Below are 22,467 nucleotides of genomic sequence, written 5' to 3' on the forward strand. Positions count from 1 at the left end.
CTCGGGCTTTACAGGTGGGCAGAAAAGCTAGCAGGAGTAAGATAAAAAAATAAAAATAAAAAAGAGAGAGAGGGAAAGATCAAAGGCGTTCTCTGGATCAGTTTACCCAAGAGGGCAGAAAAAATAAGAAGTGATGTAAAGCCATCAGAACCAGAACAGATCTCTTTCCTCCAATACTTCTTATTGCCCCCTTGTGTCCCAATCAAAATTGTGTTACTGCTTGGAGAACTCTGTGGGAGGAAGACAAAGACGCAAAAGGCTCATGGTAGTGACTCTCACCAAAGTGACCAGCAGCCTGCATATCGCCCCATCTCTGGCTTGCCCGAGTCTGTGCTGTGCTTGAATTTTCCCTGGTCTTGGCTTGTGGCCACCATGTTCTAGCCTTACAATGTCTGTGCTGCATTTCACACCAGGAGATGACGATGCTCGTCACTGATCCAAAGGACAAGCACGTGGAATTGCTTTTGGGGAATCAGGATGATGTTGCTATCTATGAAGACTTTTTTTCCTTTTTCCCTCTGATGGTAACTTCCTTACTTGGGAGGCACACCCAAATCCTTGGCTTTGGTTAGATCCATATTCTAAGGAGCTAAGAAAACGGAATTGGGCAGTTGCTATACAAGAAACAGTAACACGTCTTACTTGGAAAACTCCAGCGACTTTGATCTACATGAAAATGTGGATCATTTTCAAAATGGCACTTCATTCAGAATTGTTATCCTTTATTGGACAATGCTTTTCAGTTTGAATAATTAAAATCACAGTATGGACAAGGAGGAGTAGAAACTTGCTTCCAAAAATTTAAGCAGGAAATTCCTGAAAGTTTATCAAGAAGACTATTTTTGCGGGCTACTGCCCGCTACATAATGGCATGCCCTTCAACGTCGGTAGTTTTAAAGCCTTTTAATTTCTTTTGTTTCTTTTTAGAGTAGATGGTCTAAATGGCCTAAGCCTGTCAAGATGGTTTGATTCATTGTTTCAGAATTGCTGACACCTTGGAGGGATAAAGGGCTCAGGAGAGTCAAGTCAGTGAATCCCTCTGCCATGTTGCTGCTCTTCTAAGTTTCCGCTGTAACAATTGGCAAAGAGAGACTCATGGGGGGGGGGGGGCAGGTATATAAAGACCCTAATGGCCCTACAACTGTGGGGCATTCTTATCCTCCTCATCACTGTTATTAGGGGCAAGAGGAAAGAGTTGGAAGCGAATTTGCCAGGATCTCTCTGTAGATCATAGAATCCAGGGCTAGCAACAGCCTGGTGGCAGGAGAGCACAGTGGAAATGAGGATATTGAAATTTAATATGTGATGTTGGGAAAAAAGGGGTATTTTAAATAAAAATATGTATTTATCATATTAGTGTCTTTTTTAAAAGCTTGTGTCTCAGGGGAAAAGTCCTTCTCAAACCAGCCTGATTTGCACATTTGCAGTCATTCTGGTTTCACATTTGGTCTCTGATGACAAAAGGGTCACCTCACTTCTCTGGCAACTTCTGATGTGTCTGTCACGTCCCCAAAGCAGATTCATTCTGGAATGTCTTTTGACGGGAGTGACAGTGCAGGCGGGCCCAGAACTATGAAGCCTGCGGGGATTCTCCGTGTGAGGAGAGCATATTGTGTACATTGGGAAGTAATAAGACATCAAACTTTATGTGTTTGTAACATGTTTTATTCCTACCAAAGGAGTGTGAGAGTCCCAGTTCTTCCATACCTATGCCAACACTTGACATGGTCAGTCTTTTTAAAGTTTAACCACTCTAGGGGCGCCTGGATGGCTCAGTTAGCTAAGCATCCATCTCTTGGTTTCGGCTCAGGTTTTGATCTCATGAGTCATGAGATCAAGTCTCACTTCGGGCCCCATGCTCAGTGAGGAGTCTGCTTGAAGATTCTCTAACTCTGTCCCTCTCCCCACTCACAGTCTTTCTCTCAAATAAGTAAATCTTCAAAAAAATAAACTTTAATCATTCTAATAGGTGTGTAGTGGTATCTCATTGTGGTTTTAATTTCTCTAATGAATAATGTGTCAATATGCTAATGTTCATATATCTTCTTTGGTGAAGTGTCTCTTCAAATATTTTGCCCATTTAAAAATACAGCTGTTTAAAAATATAGATATATAGCTGTTTTAAAGTCTTTATCTGCTAATTCTATCATCTCTGTCATTTCTAGGTCTTTCAATTAGCTGTTTTTCTCCTGGTTATGGATCATATCTTGCTGCTTCTTCACATGTCTAGAAATTCTTTATTGTATGCTACAAATCACGGATGCTACATAGTTGAGTGTTTAGATTCTGTAGCCTCTTTAATACAGTGTTGAATTTTGTTCTGGCTGGTAGTGAATTTGCAGATCATCTTAATATGTTCAAGGGCTGGTTTAGAGCCGTGTTAGTGTACGTCTAGAATAGCTTCTCTGGGGTCTCTATTTTTTTTTTTTTTTAAGATTTTATTTATTTATTTGAGAGACAGAATGAGAGAGAGAGAGCACATGAGACGGGGGGAGTGTCAGAGGGAGAAGCAGACCCCCCGCCGAGCAGGGAGCCCGATGCGGGACTCCATCCTGGGACTCCAGGATCACGACCTGAGCCGAAGGCAGTCGCTTAAACAACTGAGCCACCCAGGCGCCCTAGGGTCTCTATTGAGTGCCTAGGGCCAGTGACATTTCTCCACTCTGACTGGTCAGTCCTTGAACATGTCCCAGACCTATGCAGGCTCCAGTATTTGTTCAACCCCCCATCTGCAGCGTCTTTGATCAGCCTCACGGAGTATTATCCTAAGATGAGTAGCCTGGTATTTAGCTGAAGCCTCAAGGGGACCCCCTGCAGATATCTGGAACTCCCCCTGCACAGCTCCCTTCTCTATGTACCTTGCCCTGCACTTTCCAACTCTCATACTAGTCCAAACTTCCAATTTCTGTCTCCTCAGCTTTGCAAGACTGCTGTGCTCTGTTTGGCTTCCTCCTCACGCCACAGTCTAGAAAGTGCCTGCAGAAAGGGTATCATGGGGCTCATCTCTTAGGGAACATGGTCTTGTGCTGCCGTTTGCCTGACTTCCAAAAACTGTAATTCCATATATTTTGTTCACTGTTAACAGTTGTTTGCTGTAGGAGGGCTAGTCCAGTACCTGTTAATCTGCCGTGGCCAGAAGCAGAATCCCAAATGTGCTATAGCGAGGAATTTCATTTAGAAAGGCAGGTCAGGGAAGGCTTCCCTAAGGAACAGATGATGACTGGGTGTCAAGCAGCGGAGCAGTGGGTCCTCATTTGCCTCCTAACTAGTTCCTCTGAGATGAAGTAGGAAACAGTTATTTGGATGAATTTAAAGACATTTTGCCTTGGTTTTGGTTTTCAGCAAAATCATCAAGCTAAAATGTGACTAGAGCTAGTTAGTTCCTGGCAAGTTCCCCTAGCTCTTTATATTCAGGACATGATTTTTTTTTTTTTTAAGCTATGTGTTTTGTTAGTCTAGAAAGTAAAAACTTTAATGTGGTTAATGAAATGTCTTGAAAATGATCTCCATCTCTGGCAAAAAGTGGAACTAAACACTCCAAACACTAAAGGCATCAGTTACATAGACTCTCACTTTCTCTTAAGAAGTGAGTTGAGTCGGGGGTGTCTGGGTGGCACAGTCGGTTGAGCATCCAGCTCTTGGTTTCAGCTCAGGTCATGATCTCAGGGTCGTGGGATCGAGCCCTGCATCAGGCTCTGCACTAAGCAGAGAGTCTGCTTAGGATTCTCTCTCTCCCTCTGCCCCTCCCACATGTGCTCTCTCTCTCAAAATAAATAAATCTTTAAAAAATATATATTGGGGCGCCTGGGTGGCTCAGTCGTTAAGTGTCTGCCTTCGGCTCAGGTCATGGGTCCTGGGATCGAGCCCCTCATCGGTCTCCCTGCTCCGCAGGAAGCCTGCTTCTCCCTCTCCTATTCCCCCTGCTTGTGTTCCCTCTCTCGCTGTGTCTCTCTCTCTCAAATAAATAATCTTTAAAATATATATTTAAAAAAAGGAATGAGTTGACTGGGTTTAGATATCCACTATGTCTTCTACAACTGCTACTCTGGGCCAGGTCCTTGACACCTCAGGGTGTGTGTGTGTGTGTGTGTGTGTGTGTGTGTTTTCTTCTGTAAAAAAGAAAAAGGGAGTTAGACTAGCTTTTTTCGGGCTTCAAGGCAGTGAGGACAAGGCTTTTGTGATATGTTCCTGTTTTCAGAATCAGTCAGCAGATGTGGATTTGAACCTTGCTACTGGTCCATCTGGAGCCCCAAGTTTCTCATCCTAAAAACTGCAATACTGTTAAGGTTATTCTGAGGACAAGGGATAAAAAGCAATATGCTTAGCCTGGGGCCTGGCACAAGGTAGAAGTCTGTGGTAGGCCACCCCCCAAAATGAGGGTTCTAGAGTAACGGGTAAGCAGTGTATGGCTTGCGTGTCCTGAGCTGGTAGTTCTGCAAGTTCAGGCTCCTAGCCATGTGTAGCCTAGTGAATATGAGGCTTAAAGAGGAAAGGAATAATTCCAAGCACTTAGAAAGTGAAGGAGGCAATGATTTGTACATGTGTGTGGATCAAATGGAGTTGTTCCACAGAACATGCACACAAGTGATTCCCTGAGGGCTGGCAAGTGTAGCCAACAGCTGTTTCTATTCTGATCTTCAACTTGCTCTGTCCCTCTGCCAGCCTCCTAGCTCCACCAGAAGCTGGAAGTCCTCCTGGGGGCCCTTGTTAAGCTTCTTGTCCCAAGGGAAGCAGGAGTCCACTCTGCTTTCTCTGTATGTTCTCAGAGATTCCTTTGTTCTTGACTTCACGTCCTAATGCCCGTTCCTTCCCAGACGGTTCAGAGTTGGTCCCTTGAAGTTTTAGCTATTGTCAAAGGCTCTGACTACTCTTCTCTCCTGGGGGAAAGGAATCAATAGGGGAAAACAGGTAAACCCTTGTAACGGACTCTGTGTTTGCTGACCCAGTATCAATTATCTTTCCTCAACAAGCCCTGGCACTGCATTGGCCAGAGGCACCCCCAGAGCCTGTTTTGTTCAGGGTGGCCCAATGAAACATTGACTTCAGTCTTTGTGGTTAGGTGAAATAGTCTGGCCAATGAGATGTAAGAGCAAGTTGCCTGGTGAGGCTTTTGGGAATATGCTCTTTATAAAGGGGCAGACTCAATAAGCCATGCCTTTCACACTTTCCTTTCACCTTTCCTGGAATGCCGAAGCACTACCTGGAGGGGAGGACACTTCTTACAAACGTGGTGCTGAAGGTCCTGCTTGGTCTGAGAGTGAAGGAGCAGACAGCTAGAAATAGGGCAGTTACTGGTCGCACCATGGAGACGCCAGACCAGCCCCGGATGACCCACCCCTGGACTCCTTCTTATATGAAAACAATGACCCTGGCTTTATTTAAGCCACTGTTTAGTTGGGTTTTCCTTTTTTTTTTTTTTCAGTATGCAAGCCTAAGTGATTCTCCTTTAAGTTGAGATAAATATTTGGTTCTACACATGGGAGAAATGATAAACTCTTTGGCACAGGAGGTATGTAAGCAAAGGCTCATTGGTCATTACTCAGGGATGCCTAAGAGGGTCCTCCAGGAAGTGGGGAGTTGAATTTGGCAAAAAACCAGAATGTTAATTTATAAAAAAAAATCATTTGAGGGGCTCCTGGCTGACTTAGTCAATAGAGCATGCAACTCTTGATCTGGTGATTATGAGTTTGAGCCCCGCACTGGGTGTAGAGATTACTTAAAAAAATAAATAAAAATTAAAAAAAAATCATTTGAGGTAAAGATGGCTTCTGGCACCTCAAAGTGAGATTCTAATTACTGAGAAATAATATTTCTTTATTATTTTAGCACTTAAGGAAGCTACAATCGATGTGTGTGACATATTACAAGAAACTTAAAAAAAAATCTGCCAATTTAGGAAACACTGAATTTTCATACAGTGTATTAAGTACATTTTAATTAAAAAATGGATTTTTTTCATGTCTACTCTTGTGGGACTTCTAATTAGGCATGATAGGTTCAACACATGTTTAGCTTTTTTTTTTAAGTTTTTTTTTTTTTTTTAAGATTTATTTGACAGAGAGAGAGAGAGAACAAGCAGGGGGAGTGGCCAGCAGAGGGAGAGGGAGAAGCAGCCTCCCTGCTGAGCAAGGAGCCGGATGTGGGGCTCAATCCCAGGACCCTGGGATCATGACATGAGCCGAAGACAGATGCTTAACCAACTGAGCCACCCAGGCACCCCAACACATGTTTATCTTGATTCCTTTTTGAACCTCACTAAAGTTAAATAAAAAATGTATAAACCCACCAGGACAAAGAGAGGATAAGAGGTGAGAGGGGCACCTGGGTGGCTCAGGCGGTGAAACGTCTGCCTTTGGCTCAGGTCATGATCTCAGGGTCCTGGGATTGAGCCCCACATAGGGTGCTTTGCTCAGTTGGGAGCCTGCTTCTCCTTCTCCCTCTGCAGCTCCCCCTACTTGTGCTTTCTCTCTCTCACACACTCTCTCAAGTAAATAAAATTAAAATAAAAAAAAAAAAGAGGTGAGAAAAGCAAGCAAGAGACATTGAGAAATTTTTACAGAGGATGGAGGATGGATGGAGAAGGGAAATTAGTAGAGGAGAAAACCATAAAAATCCATGCATACAACCTATAGCTAACACACTTAATGGCAAAATATTGTAGGCTTCCTACCTGTGATGGGGAAGGAGACAAGAATGCCTGATGCTGACTTCTCTACTTCTATTCAACACTGTACTGGAGAAACAACGAAACTTAAATAATACCATTTACAATAATAACTCAAAACATCAGATGTCTAGGAACAAACCTGTTAGTTTTTTTTTTTTTTTTTTTTTTTTTTTGTAAAAGCTACATATATCATTAGAAGAAACTAAGAAAATTGAAACAAATGGAAGGATTTACCATGTTTGTGGATTGGAAGACAGAATAAAGAGACGATGTTGTAAAATTGTAATTCTTCCCAAATTAATGTATAGGGATTACATTATATTCCAATCAAAATCCAATTCCAATCAAAATCCCAGCAGGTCATTTTAGGGAAACTGGCAAGTTGATTCTAAACTTTATACGGAAATGCAAACGGTCAGCAATAGTGAAGAAATTGGCAAATTTATTCTAAAGCCACAAATACTATGATGTCGGTACAAGATGAACCAATAGAGCAATAGAATAGAATATTCAGGAATAAACTCACATAAATAAAGCCCCTTTATTTATGGGAAAGCGTGATGCTGTAAGAGCAGTGAGAAAGGCAGTTTTTCAATATAAATGGTGTCGTGTCAATTGGATATCCATATGGGAATAAAATGTCTTCTGCCTTCTACCTCACACCATATTTAAATAAGTCAGTTCCGGGGCGCCTGGGTGGCTCAGTGGTTAAGCGTCTGCCTTCAGCTCAGGTCATGACCCCAGGGTCCTGGGATCGAGCCCCGCATTGGGCTCCCTGCCCCGCAGGAAGCCTGCTTCTCCCTCTCCCTCTGCCTGCCTCTCTGCCTACTTGTTCTCTCTCTGTGAAATAAATAAATAAAATCTTTAAAAAAAAAAAAAAGACCCCATTATGTTAGACAAAAGGGAAACTGAAGCGTCAGAAAAGATCCTTCTAACGCATGTGATTGGCAAAGGGCTTATACCAGGAACACAGAGTTTCTTCAAATCCACAAGGAAAAGGGCACAAACTACTTAACAAGAGACTCACTGATATTATAAGTTTTTCAAATACATAACAACATACAGCAGTCGCCTTTTATCTGCAGTCTCGTTTTCCCAGTTACTGCGACAACCGCAGCCGGAAGCATACAATCCTCCTCTGACGCAGCGTCAGAACGTGGGTGGCAGTTTGACGCTACGTCATACGTCACACGCTACATCATACGGCCCATGCTACGTCATCTTCCTCCCTTCATCTCGTCTGGTCTCCATTTTATCTTTTTTTTTTTTTTTTAGGAGAGAGGGAGGGGGTGGAGGGAAAGGGAGAGAGAATCCCCAGCAGGCTCCGGTCCAGCACGGAGCCTGAGGCAGGGCTCCATCTCCCGACCTGAGCCGAAACCAAGAGTCGGGCGCTTAACTGACTGCGTCACCCAGGCGCCCCGCCGTTTTTATCGTTTCACATCATCATCATAAGAAGAAAGGTGAGTACCTACGGCTGACCCGCCGAACCCACCCACTCAGAAATCCGTGGGTACCTTTGACCTCCCAGAATCTAACTACTAGCCTGCCGTTGACGGGAAGCCTGACCGAGAACACAGTCGATTAACACGTATTTTGTATGTTTTATGTATTATATACTATACTCGTATAATAAAGTAAGCTAGAGAAAAGAAAATGTTAAGAAACCATAAGAGAAAATACATGTATAGTACTGTACTGTATTTATAAAAAATAAAATCCACGTATAAGTTTGACCCCGTAAGTTCAAACCTGTGTTTTCCAAGGGTCAACTGTACAGAAAGATACTTTGAGAGACGGACCACATTCACACAACTGTGATTACAGTATATTGTTATAATTGTTTTATTTTATTACTAGTTATTGTTGTTAACCCCTTACTGTGCCTAATTTATAAATTAGACTTTATCCTAGGTATGTATGTATAGGGAAAAAATGTGGTAGACACAGGGTTTAGTACTGTCTGTGGTCTCAGGTATCCTGGGGGTCTTGGGAACTATCCCTTATGGATAAGGGGGGACTAGCGTAACAGCAGAGGCTCTCGACTAAGGTCATCTGACTGCAAATGCTCGCTGTGCCTTTTATTAGCCTGTTGCCTTGCTGTAAGTTTCATAACTTCATGTGCCTCAGCGTCCTGCTAATAATAGTACATGTATCTTCAGGTTGTTGTGAGGCTTAAGAGCTAATGGAAGCAAAACTCTAAGAACAGTTACAGGCCCTTTTTGTTAACTACAGAATGCTTATCACAATTATCAGGGATTAAACCTTAGTCTTCATCCAAAACTAATCTCTTGCCCATTACACTTCAGTATGGCCTTCAGGAGATGTTTGCTGTTCAACTTCCAATTCACTAAAACCTTTAATATGCTGTTCACGGGCGCCTGGGTGGCTCAGTCCTTAAGCGTCTGCCTTCGGCTCAGGTCATGGTCCCAGGGTCCTGGGATCGAGTCCCACATCGGGCTCCCTGCTCCGCGGGAAGCCTGCTTCTCCCTCTCCCACTCCCCCTGCTTGTGTTCCTGCTCTCGCTCTCTCTCTCTGTCAAATAAATAAATAAAATCTTTAAAAATAATAATAATAATATGCTGTTCAACCATAACTCTTATCAACCTTTGAATAGTTATATTATTGGATCAGCACCTTATTATAAATGTACTCACTCGTTAAAAAGTATTGGAGTAATACAAAGATGATGAGGATAAGAATAACTTTTATTTAATATTTATTGCATGCCAGACACTAGTCTAAGCACTTAACACACTCTTTCCCCTTTACTTGCTGCATAAGGACTTCAAAGTAGATACTATTACTTTTTTTAAGATTTTTTTTTTTTTAAAGTAATCTCTACACCCAACATCAGGCTCAAACTCACAACCCTGAGATCAAGAGTCGCATGCTCGGGGCGCCTGGGTGGCTCAGTCGTTGGGCGTCTGCCTTCGGCTCAGGTCATGATCCCAGGGTCCTGGGATCGAGCCCCGCATCGGGCTCCCTGCTCCGCGGGAAGCCTGCTTCTCCCTCTCCCTCTCCCACTCCCCCTGCTTGTGTTCCCTCTCTCGCTGTGTCTCTCTCTGTCAAATAAATAAATAAATAAAATTTAAAAAAAATTAAAAAAAGAGTCGCATGCTCTACTGACCAAGCCAGTCAGTCACCCCCCAACGTACATACTATGATTATCCTCATTTTAAATGAGAGGAAACTGAGGCACACAAGGTTTAAAAAACTTGCCCAAGGTTGTAAAGCTGCTTAGGGGCACCAAGTAGATCAGTACTTAACTCTGTTGATCTCAGAACCTTCCCACAAGAGTAGTCAGATAGCACTTAACTCATTAAAAAAAAATTAAATATTTACATAATGAAGTGGAACACTATTTTTTAGGATTCTCAGGGATGCAGAGGATACTCAAAGATATAATTGAAACTATTGATGTTAATAAGCGATTCATATTATATGTATATAAATAAATTGGTTATGCATTACATATGAGTAGAAAAACACAAGCAAGCAATACACTAAAACAATAATAGTTCTTTCCATTTAGTGGGATTAAAGTTGATTTTATTTTCTTTTGTAATCTATTTTGTATTTTTCAATTTTTCTACAATAATTTTACTGCCTTGTTACTCTTATAAGAAAAAATATTAGAGAAAATTGTATATTGTCACAATTCCCAAATGCTGATTGAAAACAAAAAACTGCAGGCTGTCTTCAGTCCTGCTGAGTCTTCGTGACACACTCGGTGGCTCAGCTGTCTTTCAAAGCCAAATTTTGGGGTGAAAATTCTGTTTCCAGATGTCAAGGTTATTTCCACATTTAACCTCCTATTGGGACAGACTTCATAGATCTGATCTTCCATCTTCTGGGATGTGAAATAGCAAAGCCACTTCTTTTTGTTGCCCTTTGAGAATGGAAAAGGCCAATGTGGGAAGGGTCATACAAGGCTAGGGGAAGGTACTTTCTTTGGGCAGCAAGTGAGAATGTCAGAGAGACAGGCACTTGAAAATCAATGTCATTGTTCAATCTGTGGGCAAAAGACTTCCTGCATGAATTTGAGGTTGATGACTGATGGCAGGAGACAGGTGGGGAGTTCAGGTGGGCAGTCAGTTCCAGTCAAGAGGGTAAGCTTTGGAGAAATGTCCTGAGATGGGAGAGTGATGGGGGAGAGCTGGTTTTCTGAAGGAAGGGGAGGAGGCTGGGTGGACACCAGAATAGCAAGGTTATCCAAGGTGTTCCCTGGAAGGACCTGGAAGTGTTTGGTAGGCTCCTGGTCCTACCTTTAGGAAACCCAGCCTAAGGCAGAGTCTGGCAGGGAAGAGAGGTGAAGACACTGTTTTGCCTGCAGCATTTCAAACAAATTGAGCTGCCACTAGTATGGAATGGACCATACTAGAATGAAGACAGTTGCAATAGAGTCGTGATGTGAACTGCGGGTATGGACAGAGCAGGGAATCCTGAGCCCCTGAGATGTTCCCTTTCCTTGCCACTGTGATGCTGGCAGCAAGATGACATTGGTGCAAGCAAACAAACTGAGGTCAATCCATCCATCCACCAGCTTGGTTCTCCCCATCCTTAGCACCTGCTGCTACCACAGTGCAAGGCAAGATTCACACTGTCTTCCTCTTCTTCCTCCCTCCTCCCTCTCTAGGTTCTGATGGTTCTGAGGCTTTGCTTAGTCTTCTCAGAGTCTGTCTGATTATTTGTTTTAACCATATTATGCATTTTCTTGGAACAAACCTTACTTGGAAAAAAGGACCAGGAGAAGCATAGGGCAGATTGAGAAACATGAAGGAAAAACTGTCTGAATTTGGCCAAAGCCAGGACTTGGTGAGACATGTGAGTTAAAATGACCTGGAGGCTTTTCTGTCAGATGAGTAGCCGGGGCCTTAGGTAGCTCCGTATTATCATCAGTGGCTTTGCCTCTTTCTGTTCTCACCTTAGTTAGGAACCCATATGGGGTTCATCCATAGTCTCAGAGGCGGGTCTCTGCGCACAAATGCTGGTGGTTGACAAGGGTTTTGGCCTTTAGTAGAGAGAAGTTTTCTACAGAACTTTTCATACACATGGATGAATTCCTTACACACACACACACACACACACAGTGAAATCTCTCAGTATTACAGGTGGCAGTGTTTTAGGAAATAAATGACAAAACTAAGCTTTATACGGCTTGATCTGGAATCAGGCCTTACAGAATCAGGCCTTCATTTCTAAAATGGGTGATATACCAGACGAAGTTTGACAGGTGCTAGGCCTTGGCTCTTTAAACTGATTGAGCAAACTTGTTCACAGGGCATGCTAGAAGCTCTGCTTTGGCCCAACTACTGAGACCACAGGGAATTTACCACACTATACTGTCTACTTGTGTGTATGTTTGAAAGTTTCCAGGTTAGAAAGTTCAAATTTTCCCTTTGTGTCTGGTGGTATTGGAGTATTGGAAGGCTACAAGCCCTTTGGAGATGGGGCTTAGAGGAAGTTGAGTTGGAGATACCTTTAGTTTGGGTTTCGTGGGATATATTTGTGTTCTTTTGTAGTTTCTTTTGTGTATAGTGGGGTTATCTCTATCCCTCTGGAGCAGGAGTGGCTTTGAAAAATACTCCTACTGCCTAGTGTGCTGACTTAACTTCCATCAAGACACAGAAGTGTTGCTCCGAGATCAAATCATGGTATTAAGGTATCTGTCTCATGGCACAAGCCTGAGAAGTACATGGGAGGAAAAGAGAAAGTTTGAAAAGCAGTGCAGTCTGGAAAATCCTTCTTATCACCAGATGTGTAAAATAATACATTCTTCCTGAATTTGTGCAGAAATTCAATTCCTTGATACCTTTTCAAAATTGGAAGTTTTCTCCTAATCAGGAATACAAGAGAATGCAAGTATATATGTACTGCATATTTTAAATACTTTTAAAAATAAGGATTGTCCAAAATCAAAGTTAGAAGATTTTTTTTTGTAAAAATAGCCCCAATGTATTTATTTAATATATTTATCACAAGGGCTCAACCAGAGACTTAATTTAAAAAACAGAAACAAAGCAAAAATGACACCACAGCTTAAGATACAGAGTCCTAGACAGAAATGACAGAAAGGACAAACCATCTAAAGAGAAAATAAAAAGACAACACAAGCAGAGAGGCTGGACAGTCAGGGTTCTTGGCTAGAGACCTGCTTTGAGCAGGTTTCTCGCAGAGACTTCTTAAAGGCTATGGGGTTTTTCCAGAGCTCGGCAGCATGCGTGTGCAAAGGGCTGTCAGTGTTGGGTTCTCCTAGCAGGCTCTGGATGGACAGCGGGATGGTCCTTCCGGATGTCCAGGCAGATGTTCCCCTGGGTGTCCACACTGCAGTGGTAGCGGGGCGTGAGGAACTTCCCCATGGGCGTGTTGTAAGGGTAGCCATTGGGGAGCTCCAGGGAGAGCCCATTATAGCTCAGGTCTCATGCACTACTCCAGCTGCTCCATGGGTCGTCCCCACCTATTTGAAAAGGTGGTCTGATTCAGGGAAGGCAGAAATTCCATCATGAGGGTCATCAGCTCCTGCCCTAGCCTCTTGCCCACGGGGCCCCAGGCAGTGACACCGCTGAGCTTGGCTTCTTTGAGGGCGGTGACCACACTGGCAGCAGCCGGGTCATGGATCTGGGAGGGCATCCGGGCGGTGTGGGCAGGGAGAGAGCAACTCGGAGAGCATGGCTGCAATGCAAATTTAGAAGATTCTTGTGTTGGTGGAGCTCAGACTGCTAACTGGGTTACAAACAGCAAGGAAGCCTGTTTGTGAAGACATCGATTTTATGCATTTTATGCATAGAAACTAGAAATAATTTGAAAACGGAGATCAGTCATAGAAGAGAGAACGACTGCTTTTCTATTTTCTCTTTGGAAATTATTGTAGAAAATAATTGTAATATAAAGAGGTGATCAAAAAGTATGCAGCCAAAAAATGTAGGGATAAATGTATTGTAGGGGTATATCAAGAGTGAGATAAATTAAACTATGATTTATTGTATTTGCCAGCTTTTTAAAAATGTAATTTGATGTGATCTCTTTTCCCCATTCTAAATGTATATTTATTTTTATATTTAATTTTTATTTATAATATTCTTTTTCTTTAAGACACCCCCTCCCCAATTGTATAAACTTCAGGTGCGACAGTGTCCACTCCTGCTTAGTTTTCTCCACTGATTCCTCCTTTTCTCTTTGATTTCCAAACATTGGAAAGCCCCAGGGCTCCGTTCTTAAACTCTTCCCTGTCTGGATTCACTCCCTGAGTATAGAGGTCGTCCAGGTTTAACCAGAGAGGCACAACCACAATGGAACTGGGATTTATTGTTGGAATAAGGCCTTATACAGTTGGGAAGGAAGGTCTGGAAGGGGGCAGGAAGAGATGGGGGCAGAGTTCCTAACTAGGAAGCACTGGGGTGGGGGACAGAGTTGGGGCTTCCAAAGGCACATCTACCTGCTACTGTGGGACTGCAGTAGAGATGGAGAAGTCCATATGGAAGGCCATTTCTTCTGAGTCTGGTGGTAGGCATGGGGCTCCTATTGGCCAAGAGGGCCAACAGCTGGGGAGAGGAGTTGGATGCCTAGTGGGAGAGAAGGGCACGAGCCGGAGCTCAGCAGTACCTCTGTCAGCATCTAAGTACACACCCTTCAGAGGGTAGTGACGGCGGCTTCACCTCTGCCTGGCAGTTATCTTTTTTGGTCAGTGCTAATATGAAACCATACAAGGAAAGAGATTTGGGGACATACTTCAGTTTGGCCAAGTGAACACCGTTCAGAAGCACATGCTACGTAATCTCACTTTGTCTTACAGCTTTAATTCTACCCATATTCTGATGATTCACAGGTTTATAATCCCTGTCTGGTCTTCTCTGGAATGCTGATTTATGTCAAATTCCCTTCTTAAATCACCACTTGGATATTTAGTAGACTTTTCAAACTTAACATATTAAAAAAAAAAAAAAAAAAAGAGCTCCTACTCTTCTTCCCTGAACCTTTTCTTTCCAGAATCTTCCTCTGAGGTCCAGGTGTTCTGGCTAAAAATCTCAGGTTTGCCTTTACTCCTCTCTCTCCCACCCAACAAGTAATTGATCAGAAAATCCTGTTGGCTGTTCCTTCAAGAAATATCCATGACCTACTACTTCTATTGTGGGCTGGAAAATTGTCCCCGCTCCCCAAGAGATTCATTCCGTCATCCCTAAAACCTGTGAATATTACCTGAAATGGCTTTAAAAGAGGCAGGTGTGGGGTGGGGTGGGTATTGGTTAAGGATCTTGAGATAGGGAGATTATCTGGATTATCTAGGTGAGACCTAAATACAATCACATGTATCCTTAAGGAGGAGGCAGAGGAAAATTTGGGGTCCCTCCCTGGGGAGAAGGGGATGTGAAGATAGGTCGAAGAGAGATTGGAAGATGCCAGCCTTGAAGATTGGAATTATGTGGCCCCAAGTCAAGGAATGCTAGGAGCTCCCAGAGGCAAGAAGTGGAGTCTAGAGAATGCACAGCCTTACTAACACATAGATTTGGGTCCAGTGATACTGATTTTGGACTTCTGGACTCCAGAACTGAGAGAGAATAAATTTCTGTTGGCTTAAGCACCAAGTCTGTGATCTTTGTTATAGCAGCCACCAAAACCAATACAATTTTTTACCATTTCCACTCTGGCAGCCATGTTGCAGAGCGCCACCATCTCTTGCTGGATTATTCCAGCAGCCTCCTGTCTAACTGACCTCTTTGCTTCTGTCATGGCCCCACTCCCTGTGGTCTGGTCTCAGCACACTCCCTATGGTCTGGTCTCAGCACAGCAGCTAGAGTATACCTTTAAAAATATAATTCAGGAGGTGCCTGGGTGGCTCAGTTGGTTGAGCATCCAACTCTTGGTTTCAGCTCAGGTCATGATCTCAGGGTTGTAGGATTGAGCCCCGTGAAGGTCTCTGTGCTCAGCAGAATCTGCTTGAGATTCTTTCCCTCTCCCTCTGCCCCTCCCCTGCTCACTCTCTCTCTCTAAAATAAATAAAATAAAATCTTAAAAAAAAGATGTTAAAAAATGTAATTCAGATCAGGTCACTCATTTTTCAAAACCCTTCAGTTGTTTCCTTCTCATACAGAGTACAATATGCAATTCTCATAATTAGCTTACAGAGCTCTAACTTGGCCCCTTTTTACCTGTCTGACTTTATCTCCTACATTCCACCATAGTAATATTAGCTTCCTTGATGTTCCTTGAGCATACCAGGTGTGTCACTGCCTCAGGACTTTTGCACTTGCTCTTCCATCTGCTTGCATTGCATCTCCCCACCTCCCATGAGCTTCTTCACTTGATAGATGAGTCCTTCTCTGACTACTCTTTTAAAAATACCAGGCATCCAACCTCACTCACTCACACGTCCTAATGCTCTTCCCTTCTTTCTTCCACCACAGCCATATTAAATTCTGACATATGTCTTCTTGCTGAGTTGTTTAATTCTCCACCCTCACCCATTAGAATGTAAGCTCTCTGAGGGTAGGGATATCTACCAGGGTTTTTTTTTTTTCCACTCTTGTATCCCCAGTACCTACAAAGGTCTATGGCACATAATGGATGCTGAATAGTATTTGTTGAAGGAATAAATTATCCAAGAATGCTTAGTTTAGTTTCTTTAAATTTTTATTATTTGAGAGAGAGAGAGAGAGCATGAGGAGGAGGAGAGAGGGAGAGGGAGAGGCAGATTCCCCGCTGAGCAGGGAGCCCAACCCCCGGCTCAATCCCAGGACCCTGGGATCATGACTGGAGCTGAAGGCAGATGCTTAACTGACTAAGCCACCCAGGCACCCCACTACGTTTGTTTTATATTACAAACATTTTACTCCATTATAAGGTCTTGCACTGAGTTATAATCAGCAATCACCCAACTCATTCCTTGGTTTTATTCATTTTCTCTGGAAATAGTAATGCTTCCACCTTCCCAAATGTCACTCTGGTCAGGAACTGAATCATATGTTGGATTCAGTTGTAATGTAAATAATGGGACTATCATGTGTTCCTGAAATCAAGGCCTCCTCTCCATTTCTGTGTTTCCCCCACTCCCCTACTTTAAACTGGAAGGAAGGGCTCGAGTGGGAATTTGGTATTCCTTTAAGGGGTCTTCCCAATCCAACAGTCTTTGATCCCGGCTGTGGGTTTAATAAACACCATTCCTCTCATCCATCCGCCTCTTCTAATTCTTCCTCCCCCAGTCATTTCCTGTCACAGCAACCCTTTAAAATTAAACTCCCAATTCTAAAACAAATGAAGCAAAGGCAGGAAGGGGAGATGAATCACAGCATATGGGAACAGTTTTGTTTGAAAGCATGATCAGCAGTCTTTGCAAACAAGCTGTGACCATATGTGGCAGGGTGGGCGTAGAAGGAGTTGTAAAATACAAGTGATAAACTGTGGTAAGTGTCTGAATTCTAAAGAGAAAGCTCATTAATGATTGGTTTGATAGTAAGAAGTGATACCTTGAAAGAAGTCTCTCTCTAAGGAGATAGATATTTCTGTGCCTTTTTATAAATTGAAAGATTGCAAAGAGGTGACCTGTAGTGAGTTAAAATTCTTGCCCTGTATTAGCAGAGAGGCTGTGGTTAACTGGTTAGGACTTGATTCTTGGCTAAAACCAAGGTCACTTGAATTCAGATTTATTGGTATACCAACAGAAGTTATTTTTAGAACCACATCTATTGCGTCTAGGTGCTCATCCCTAAGGAAGAGAGAAAAGACATGTAAAAGGTGTGTGTGTGTGTTTCTTTTATTGATTGTCTCAGTCAGTAAATAACTGGGTTCTGACCAAAAGCCAGGTACAGGGCTAAGCCCTGGACATTCGATGTGGAGCAAAAATCCTGGGTATTATATGCTAAGCAAAAATAATCACAGTCCCTGCCTTCATGAAGCTTATAGTCCAGGGGGAACATAGCCAGTAATCAAATGGTCACAGAAAGAAATGAAAAATAACGACTGTGGTTGGTGTGGTTTGTGCTATCAAGGAGGGCGACAGTATGGATCCTATGAGACTCTGATGGGAAGCCTGAGCTGGTCTGGGGAGTCAGGAAAGGCTTACCAGTGGTGATGATGGACTCGCCGCTGAGAGGTTATTTAAGAGGGGACAAGGGTGTGCCCAGAATTCAGGGCAGAAAAGGTGATATGTGCAATTGTCCTGGGGCAGGTGGGGTTGCAATGTATTCAAGGAGCTGAAAGAAGTACAATGAAGGGAAATGCATCTGGAGCTTAACAGTGAGAAGTCAAGAAACAGAAAAGGGAGGGACATGACTACCCAGTGCCTTGTGGGCTATGTTAAGGATTTTGATCTCTCAAGGAGAAGCCATTGGAAAGGGGGATGGGGCAGCTAATCAAGATCATATCCTCCCCAAGCTCCCTCTTATACCCCTCCGTTTTGGGTCACAGAGAACGTGCTGTAGGAAGGTAGAAGTGGTAAAAACTTGTTATGTTGAATCAGTCTTTCATTTAACAAATATTATGAGTCTCTACTCTGTGGCACATACTGTTTTAGGTCCTAGGGTAAAAAAGATGAACCAGAAACTTACTGATCACCCCTCATAAGGCTTACAGTCTAGGATGCAACATGCATGATAAAGAGAGTCCCCTGAATAAATCATTGCAATTTACATAATGCAACAAAAGAACAATGTAGGATGCTCTGAGCTCAAATGACAGGGGTCCTAGCCGTGGTGGGAATAAGGGAACTCAGGGAAGTTTCTTCTGAAGGTTAGGTTGACGAAGTATTATTGGTAGGATTATTTGGAAAGTTACTGAAAACTTCAATTTGCCTTTTATTTTCTACTCCCAATCCCTATTTCATGAGGTGACCTTGACTTTCATGCTTTCTCTCTCTGTATATAAATGGCAGTGAGTAGATAGCAAGGCACCTGTGTTTCTGGAAGAAATGCAAAAGCCCGTTTATTCTGAGTGCCAAGTCTGGGACATACATGGTGGTAAATGAAACAATAAACTATCAGATCATTGGGCAGCTCTGATTTTGTTCTGTCTATATATAATCCACCAGGAGGGTAGTAGTATTGATATTTCTAAATTAACACCCTTTTCCTTACTAAACCAATTACTTCCAACATGTTACAGTTCGTCACCTCAAACTAGTTTTTTTTTTTTTTTTCCCAATCAGTTGGAGACAGAAAATCCATAAGCAGTTTATCAGTGTGTGATGCTGTTTGCATTTCAGTGCTTCTCCCAATCTGGATTTTCATCATTCTTTGTACTCTTAGCCATCTCTGCACAAATTAATGTATTTATGTGAAAACAAGCAGCAATTCTTGTTTATAAATGTACCGTGGAAACCAGCCAGAGCATACTTACTAGAAACTTTGGGTGTGGTTGATTATTCCTGAAGATAAAGCCCAGTATTGTTATTCTTCTAAATTGAACTAGCCCTTTACTGAAACATGCCAACCCTGTGCCTACAGTGGAACTATATGTGCTAATCCACAAAGAACCATTGTAGCATGGTTTAAATTCTGTCTGAACCACTTGAAAGTATATATCTATTTAATATACTTGATAATTCTGATTTAATTCCATATCATTTAATAGTATATATCATGGATAAGTTACTTATATTCTCCAAGTTTCTGTTTTTTCTTTAGTAAAGTAGGAATAATTATATCTGCTTTGCCCTTTTGATCTAGTTGTAAAATTAAATGTGAAAATATTTGTGATTATTCTTTGTAAACTCAGTATTTTTTTGTAGGATGCCATCATTTGCATCATTGGCCCCAATTCTTCACCGCTTCCTGTAACTAAGCCCTTGGACATGTGATTTTGCAAGCCCCTTTCTAAAGAGGGGGGTATATTTCCCTGCCTTTTGACTTTAGCTTGGATATGTTACTTGCTTTGGCCCATAGAGTATGGTCAAAGTGACAGTGTGCAGTTCTGAGCCTAGGTCTAAAGAAGCCTAATATGTTTCTGCCTGTGTTTGTGTGCTCTGCCAATTGCCATGAGAATAACATGTGCCTAGTCCCATGAAGAAGATGAGAGGCATGTGGAGCAGAGCCACTCCAGTCTAGCTTCCCCAGCTATGCCAAGCCTAGACCAGCTGGCTCCCAGTTGACCTGCAAATATGTGGGTAAGCCCATCCCAGGGCAGCAGAACACCCATCCAAGCCATGTGAATGAAATAAATGTGTATTATTATGTAGCACTAAGGTTTTGATGTAGTTTTTAATGTAGGATTATTGTAGTAATAATTGACTGACACATTATCCATCAGCCTTCTACCTATCCAGCTAATTAAACAGCCATTGGTTCACTAAGACTATGGTATCTTCTAGGGAAAAAGACAGAGATTTCAGTTTTGAATGGATTTTTCCTTCTCTCCCTGTGCTTCTCTATGTTTTTCCTTTCTTGGCCCAATTTTCAAAAGTAAATTGTTCAAGAGTTGCAAATATGAAATTCTCTATATAGCACCCCAGATTATCTGAATAAAAGGTTCAATAGAAATCTAACAAATAATGTTTTAGTGAAAATGTTTACTTCTCACTGATATGTAGATAAGGAATTCTGTTAGGATCACATGCTTTCTTGTTTATTGTCTAATTTATAAATAGACTGATCTACAAGCATATGCAAAAGGCAGGAACAGGGCATGAAATTTCATGAAGGGCCTTAGTGTGTCACCAAGCTTTCGGAGTCTTTTAGGATAATTCTAAGCTAACAATTCAATATTACACACATTGAATATATACCTCATGTAAGACAAGTGTAAGGTCCTGGGCAAATAGAAACGAACAAGACATAGTAGCTCCCTCTTAATGATCTAGTAAAGGAAATGAAATGCAAATTACTCATGATACCATATCTCATTAATTCTGTAACACACTTTTTTTTGGGTACTTTTTCACATGTTGAAATCAAGATGGTGTGTCATAGTTTAGTTAATAGTGTTTTTTCATTCTTTGTGGCATGTAGGATAATGATGCAGATTATACTTGATATCCTCTTACAGCCAAGAAAATATGGAAATAAGTTTCTATGAGAACAGCATATACACTGTGTCATAGGATCAAAAAGCAAGGAGGGGTTACTTCTCCTAGATAACATAGAGGGAGACTTCAAGGAGGAAGAAGCATATGAGTTGGATTTCAATAAGAAAAAGTGCTAGAATAAAGACCACCATAGAATAAAGACCAGTTGGTTCCTAAACTTTCTATCACCAATGAGTACTTCTATTGCCTATCTCTCCCCCTGTCCAGTGTTGTTTTCAAAATGATTTTGTCATAATAAATAAATGTGCATTTATCAAGAGATACTTTACTTCTCAATGTGATAGCAAAAGCCATACATTACTGGTAATCAGAATTTCTTTTTTTTTTTTTAAAGATTTACTTATTTATTTTTAGAGAGAGAAAGAGAATGCAGGGGGGAGGGGCAGAGGGAGAGAGAGAATATGGAGCAGACTCCCCACTGTGCACAGAGCCCGATGCAGGGCTCGATGTCATGACCCTGAGATCATGACCTGAGTTGAAATCAAGAGTCAGATGCTTAACTGACTAAGCCACCCAGGACCCTGTTAATCAGAATTTCTAATCAGATGAGAAAATCAATATTCTCATACTAAGTTAAAAAAAGCCAAGAAATTTAATATTTTAGTCTCCGAAGTTCTTATTCCAGGTAACTTTAATCTGTACTAGGATTTTTGAAATATTGACAAGAATTCATCCTAGATGGGAACACCACTCTGCATGAAAAATGCATCATACGAAAATACGTAGACAGGGGACCCACACATTGTGATCCTTAATATGGTTTGCCTGGTGCTTTGAGTAAAAGAGGAAGGATTAGAGAAGATGAAACAGGAATTATGAGAGGACCAGCTCATGGAGAGTCTTGAATGTCATACTTAGGGATTTAGACTTTTATTGTAACTATCACTGAAAAAATCATTAGCTTGAGTATAAAAGAACAAATAGAATGAATTTGGTTACCAAAAAAGAAAAGAAAGAAGAAGAAGAAGAAGAACTTACATATGATAACCACGAGCAGTCATACCTGGATGACTAAATTCCCACCAGAAGAACCTGGACACGCCAGAGCTCGTTTGCTCACCTGTAGTGCAGTAGCTGCCAGTAAGGCAGGTGGAGGAGGAGTGCGTAAGCTGCACCATCAGTTCTGTATTTCTGTTGTGAGGATTCTAAGCAAAGTATTGTGTGATAGTAAGAGCTTAAATTCTGGAGTTAGACCACCTAGGTGCATGTTCTGACTCTACTGCATTCTAGTTCTGTGGCTTTAGGTAAGTTATTGAAGATCTTTGACCTTCAATTTTCTTTTTTATAAATGGAGAAAATGGCATTATCAATATTAGCAGATATTTGTAAGAATGACATAATTTGGGGCACCTGGGTGGCTCAGTCGTTAAGCATCTGCCTTCGGCTCAGGTCATGATCCCAGGGTTCTGGGATCGAGCCCCGCATCGGGCTCCCTGCTCGGCAGGAAGCCTGCTTCTCCCTCTCCCCCCCCCCCCCCCCCGCTTATGTTCCCTCTCTCGCTGTGTCTCTCTTGGTCAAAAAAAAAAAAAGAATGACATAATTTTTGTAAGTTGCCTGGTGCACAGTTAGCAAGACTTAACACTTAGTTTCTTTTAGATCTTGCTTAGAAATCCAAAATGATGTGGGAAGCAAAGGCAAGAAAAAAATTAAATTTCCTTACCTCCCACAGCCCACTGACAAGGCCTTGAAACAGGCAGAGTGACAGTCCTCTCAGAACGCCGCTGCCTCAATGTTAATACTTCGCTAAGGGCAAAAGACAATCTTAGCCTGACCCCCAGGATCCTGTAAA

At 42.1% G+C, this 22,467-nt stretch overlaps 1 pseudogene; it reads right to left on the reverse strand.

The window, feature by feature from the left end:
- Positions 1-12,797: 12,797 nt before the first annotated feature.
- Positions 12,798-13,297, reverse strand: LOC123852315 (ubiquitin-conjugating enzyme E2 C-like; annotated as a pseudogene).
- Positions 13,298-22,467: the final 9,170 nt, after the last annotated feature.

The sequence above is a fragment of the Mirounga angustirostris genome, unplaced genomic scaffold (genome assembly GCF_029215605.1).
Source record: "Mirounga angustirostris isolate CCGP_5_RB_7025 unplaced genomic scaffold, mMirAng1.0.hap1 SCAF_14, whole genome shotgun sequence".
In the NCBI taxonomy this organism is placed as follows: domain Eukaryota; kingdom Metazoa; phylum Chordata; class Mammalia; order Carnivora; family Phocidae; genus Mirounga; species Mirounga angustirostris.